The sequence below is a fragment of the Coenobita brevimanus genome, chromosome 28 (genome assembly GCF_032717465.1).
Source record: "Coenobita brevimanus isolate Jiangsu-jjx chromosome 28, ASM3271746v2, whole genome shotgun sequence".
NCBI lineage: Eukaryota > Metazoa > Arthropoda > Malacostraca > Decapoda > Coenobitidae > Coenobita > Coenobita brevimanus.
Window position 1 is genome coordinate 6164914 of NC_136981.1, and position 5747 is coordinate 6170660.

The following is a 5747-nucleotide window of genomic DNA, read 5'->3' on the forward strand; positions in this document are numbered from 1 at the left end:
ACACACACACACACACACACACGCACACTGCTGAAAATTCTAAACATTCTATGTGTGTGTGTGTGTGTGTGTGTGTGTGTGTGTGTGTGTGTGTGTGTGTGTGTGTGTGTGTGAGAGAGAGATAGAGCTGTGTCTACTGGAGTATACCACATAATGTGTCAGAGAGAGAGAGAGAGAGAGAGAGAGAGCAGTAGTAGCCCATATAGGAGTCTACTTCCCTCAATGACTCGGCATAATACTTCCTTAATTCTCACCCCTTTCCCACCTCTCTCTCTCTCTCTCTCTCTCTCTCTCTCTCTCTCTCTCTCTCTCTCTCACACACCATAAATAGGTAATGAAAATCTCCCTTCCTCTCTCCATTTTTCTCCTCTTTCTCACCTCTTCCCACTTTCTCTTTCCTTCCTTCATTTATTCATTCTTCTTTCTTTACCTTCTCCCTCTTTCCTTCATTCCTTCCCTCTTACCCAACTCAACCCTCTCATGATTGACAAAACTCTATACCCTATTCTAGCTCTCCCTAGACGATTTTATTCAGCTGAGAGTGAGTCATAGGAGCCTGAATATAAGAGGGACATTTTTAAAGCCTTCAATTTGATAAAATATCTTTCGTTCGTCCTTCCTAGTTTTAAGCGATTTTGTTTAGGTAAGGAGAGATTTTTAGACTTAGGAGCTAATATACAGTCTTCATTAACCCCTTCACTGCCACACGTCTCCCCAAAGCTGAGGAAAATCGTCTGAAAATAACACTTATAAACCAACAGAATCCTTCGGTGATTGCGTGAGGGTAATGGCAGAAACGTTTCATTGCAATCCTCCACTCGTAAACGTTCTCTCATGCTTGCTTTACTTAAAAATGTTTTCTCCCTTGCAGTCCACATAAACGTTCTGTCTGCTTGGCTTCATAATGTAACGACAGGTGTGTGATAACGTAATGAAAGGTGTGTAATGATGTAATGGCAGGTGTGAAATGATGTACTACAGGTGTTTAACGATGTAATAACAGGTGTGTAATGATGTACTACGGGTGTTTAATGATGTAATGACAGGTGTGATATGATGTACTACAGGTGTTTAATGAAGTAATGGCAGGTGTGAAATGATGTACTACAGGTGTTTAATGATGTAATGGCAGGTGTGTAATGATGTACTGACAGGTGTGTATTGCCAGGTGTACAATGATGTAACAATATGTGTAATTTTGTAATGGTAGATGTGTAATGACAGTTATGTAATGATGTAACGTAATGTAATGTAATGATGTAATGATGGAATGGCAGGTATGTATTGATGTAATGGCAGGTGTGTAATGACAGGTGTGGTGGGAGAGGCAGGTGTATGTAGGTCAGGCTGGGTTAGGCACGTCATCACTTTCCTCACGCTTGCCTCACGATTCAGGCAGGAGGTAAGGCAGGGTTAAAGGAGGGTGGGAAGGTAGGCAGATAGGTAGGTAGGTAGGTAGGTAGGTAGGTAAGTTGGCTGGTTGGTTTACAGGTAAGTTAGGAAGGATTGTAAGTACAGTAGTAGGTAGGAAAATACGTAGGTAGGAAAGTAGGTAGGTAGGGAGGAAGTCAGAAAAGTATGTGGAAGGTAGGTAGGTAGATAAGTAGATTTATACCTGTAGGTAGATATGTAGGTAGGACATCTAGCGTACAGACACCTGGGGAAGAGAGAGAGAGAGAGAGAGAGAGACAGACAGAGAGACAGAGAGTAGCATGGACTGGAGGGAGAAAGGGAGAGTGGGAGAGCGAGATGAGAAAAGAAATCGAGGTCAGAGAGAGAGAGAGAGAGAGAGAGAGAAAGAGAGAGGGGGGGGAGGGAGAGGTAGTCAAAGGCAGAATGACGCAGGATGAGGCAGACGTAAGAAAGATGAAGGTTAGGCAGGGAGGGGTCGATTGAGGCAGCGTTAGGAAAGGGTAGGCAGAGCGAAGCAGATGTGGGAAAGGTGAGGCAGGGTGTGAGACAGGGTGCCATGAGGTAGGAAGGGTGAGGCATGAGTGAAGAAGGGTGAGGCATGAGTGAAGAAGGGTGAGGCAGGAAGAGAATAAATGAAGAAGAAGGAAATACAGCAGAGCAGAGACAAAATAAGCTAGAGTGAGGGTGAGGGTTAGGAAAGGGTGAGGCAGGGAGAGGCAGGGTGAGGTAGAGAGAGGCAGAGTCAAGATGAGAGAAGGGTTAGACAGGGGTGAGGCAGGGTGGGTGAGGCAGAGTCAGTCTAGGCTGTGACAGAGGTGAGGATGTAGTAAGGCAGAATGAGGATGAAAAATGGGTGGCTGAGGTAGGGGTGAGGCAGGGTGAGGCAGAGTGAGGGTGAAAGCACAAAGTAAGACAGGGTGCGTGATGCTTAGTGGGTGAGGCAGAAGTTGAGGCAGGGTAGGTGAGGCAGGGTGAGGCAAGGAAGGCGAGGCTGGACCTATGCTAGTATCCGGTGAGCCTCGCTTGATTTTTTTATAGTACTTTCTCCCCACACCCACCTAACCCCCTTAACCCACCCTCCCTACACGCACATACCAGGTGTACATGTGTGTGTGTGTGTGTGTGTGTGTGTGTGTGTGTGTGTGTGTGTGTGTGTGTGTATCTGTCTGTTTGTCTGTCTGCCTCTATTTGTGAGCCTGCCTGTGTGTGTGTGTGTGTGTGTGTGTGTGTGTGTGTGTGTGTGTGTGTTTGTCTGTTTGTTTTTCTGTCTGTTTGTACGCCTGCCTGTGTGTGTGTGTGTGTGTGTGTGTGTGTGTGTGTGTGTGTGTGTGTGTGTGCGTGTGTGTGGGAATGAGAGAGCAGAAAGACAAGAGGAAAGGGAGGAATTAGATGAAAAGTTAAGATTTTTTTTTGTAAGTGAAAAAGAAAAAAGAAAAGTAAATAAGAGTGGTAAAGGAAATTAATAAAGGAAAATGAAAGAGAGTAGAGAAAGAAAATGAGAAAAGATAGGAAAAGAGAGGAAGGGAATGAAAGATAGAAGAGGAAGGAAGGAGGGAGGAAAGGGAGAGCGGAGGAAGGAAGAAGAAGGAGAGTGAAAGAAGGAGGAAAGGATAAGAGAGGAGGGAGAGGGAAGAGAGGGAGGAGGGGAAAGGAGAGAAGGAGGTAAAGAGAGGGTGGAAGGAACGAAAGGGAGAGATGAAGGACGGAAAGGGAAAGAAGGAAGGGAGGGGGAAGGAGGGAAAAGGAGGGAGGAGAAATAAGAACGGAGGAAGAGAAGAGAGAAGGGAAGGGAAGTGGAAAGGATGGAGGATGGGGCGAGAGGGAGGAAGGAAGGGAGGAAGAAGGCGAAGGGAGTAAAGGAGGGGAAGGGAGGAGTGGATATGAAGGGAATTAGGTCCTGTGGCGGATGTAAAGAAATACATACACACACACACACACACACACACACACACACACACACACACACACACACACACACACATTAGGCCTACTCGTACACAGACACAAATCAAATCCTATACACATTCTCCTAAAAATACACCGACATACTTTCACACACACACACACACACACACACACACACACACACACACACACACACACACACTTCGGAATTCAGATAGGCGGAGTAAAGCCATAGCATTGGGCGGGGCTTCGAATCTAGGTAGGTCAAGGGGCGGGGCTGAAGAATGACGTCACGGAGAAAGCCAGACAATCATGGGGCAAAGGGCGGGGCCAAAGAGTGACGATGCGGGAAGAGCTAGCCAGTCCCGGTGTGGTGCCAGGGAGTGACGTCATTTAGAGTGCCAGCCAATCATGAAGCAAGAGGAGGCACCGAGGAGTGACGTCACGGGGAGAGCCAGCCTATCCGGTGGCAGTGGGCGGCGTCTCGGTGTCGTCATGGTAACGGTTGCTTGCGGGTGGAAGTTCGAATGTGGGGTAAACGCATAATGTAGGTCTCTCCGCCGGGCCGCCGCCGACATTATTAAGTTTTGAACAGCAGTGCCGTGTGGACGTACCGTTTGAGCACCCCGTCTCTGGAGCACCGGTAGGTAGAGCACAAGCTGGATTCTCGCAACAAGTCCTCCTAAAATCGAATGGTACAAGAGTTTTCGGCATTTGTGTGGTGTGTTCTCGAAGCTGAGGGACTGTACGTGATCCTTACACGACTTCGTAAAAAATCGTGCTGTAACATTGATCTCCGAAAACCAGGATGCCATGCGTTCTCAAAACTCCAGAGATCCGCAAGTTTTCGTTTAGATGTGAATGCTCAGAAATGGCCGTCCACATGAATTCTCAGGGTCAAGGAAACGTGGGTCTTAATTTTGTTCCTCAAGAGCTGGATTTAACCCTCTCAATCCGATGACCTATTTTTTTTTTTTTTTAATTCTTGCTTCTACCAGACTATTTTCTTGAATCGAGGAAAGACCTGAGGCAGTGAAGAGGTCATTGAAGGCAACATCTAACCCCTCCAATTCCGAAAGTCTGCTAAGATCAATAAAATCGTCTGGAGATATCAAGAATAAAAAAGAAAATGTCCTCAGGGTTAAGCTGAGGGACACAGTGATTTATGTAATGTGATAATAAAAACCTGAGCTAAAAATTCACTGCAGATCTGAACGCAGCGCATGGCAACCTTGAATCCGGATCTAGATTTGTACGAGTAAACATTGGAGCCAGAGATGCATGTGTCTGGCTAAGTCGCGTCTCAGCCCAAGTGCGATGGAGGGAAATACTAAACGTTTGACGGATATTTTGATGAAAGAGGAAGCTAGTGGAAGAAAATCGAGGAAGAAATGAAAAAGAGAGATAAAAGAGAGAGAAGTGAGCAGTGATTTCAACGGAACAGGAAGACGGAAGCGTTGTGAGACTGCCCCCTCCCCTCCAACCCCCCAACCCATCCTCAGCCATCAACCCTTCCACCCAGTGCACTCCTTTCCTTTCTATTGCACTTCCATTCTTCCTTTTCCTTCATTGCTTTCCTTCTTTTGCCATTTCCCTTATCCATCCTTTCTTCTTCTTTTTTTTCACATCCTTTATCCTTTCTGTCTTCTTTTTCTTTCATTTCCTTTCATTCATTTTCTGCCTTCCATTTTTTCAGTCCATCCTTTTTTTTTTTAATCCTTCCACTTCCTTCACTTACTCCTTTCATTTTATCCATTCACAATTCCGTTTCTATTAGTTATCATTTTTTTTCCTTTTATTTCCATTTCTCATCATCTCCGTCCTTCATTTTCATAAATTTCCTTAATTCCTATGCTTTCAGTTACATCCGCTCTCTCTTTACTGTCCATCCTTCCATTTCTCCTTCGTATTCATTCAGTTTTTTCTTCTTCCTCTTCAATTCCTTTTTTTTTTTCTAGATATTTATCATTCCTTCCTAGATATGTTTAGCCTCTTTAAAGTAACGTATTTTAATGATTAATTCTTTCTACCTCCAGACGATTTTGTTCATCTTAGTGGGGGGCCTTTTGCAGTGAAGGGGGTTAGTGAAAGGTATATCTAATCTCTATATCTAAGAGCCTCTCCCAAGCTGAATAGAATCGTCTGGCTCTAGAAAGAATTAAATGAAGAATACGTTCAGAGGATTCGAGGAGCTGACCTGCTGTGACCTCCTTTAAGCCCATTATTTTGGCTATTATGTTGCTTTTTTTTCCTCTTCAGTTTATGCCATCACTTTTTTTTTTATTTTATTTCTTCCTGTATATACTGAGCCTCTTTCTTCTTTTTCTTTTTTCTTCTTCTTGTTCTTGTTCTTCTTCTTCTTCTTCTCCTGCCATAGTTTAACGTATCACTTTTTTTTCGTTCATCCTGTTGACTTAATTCCAACATTC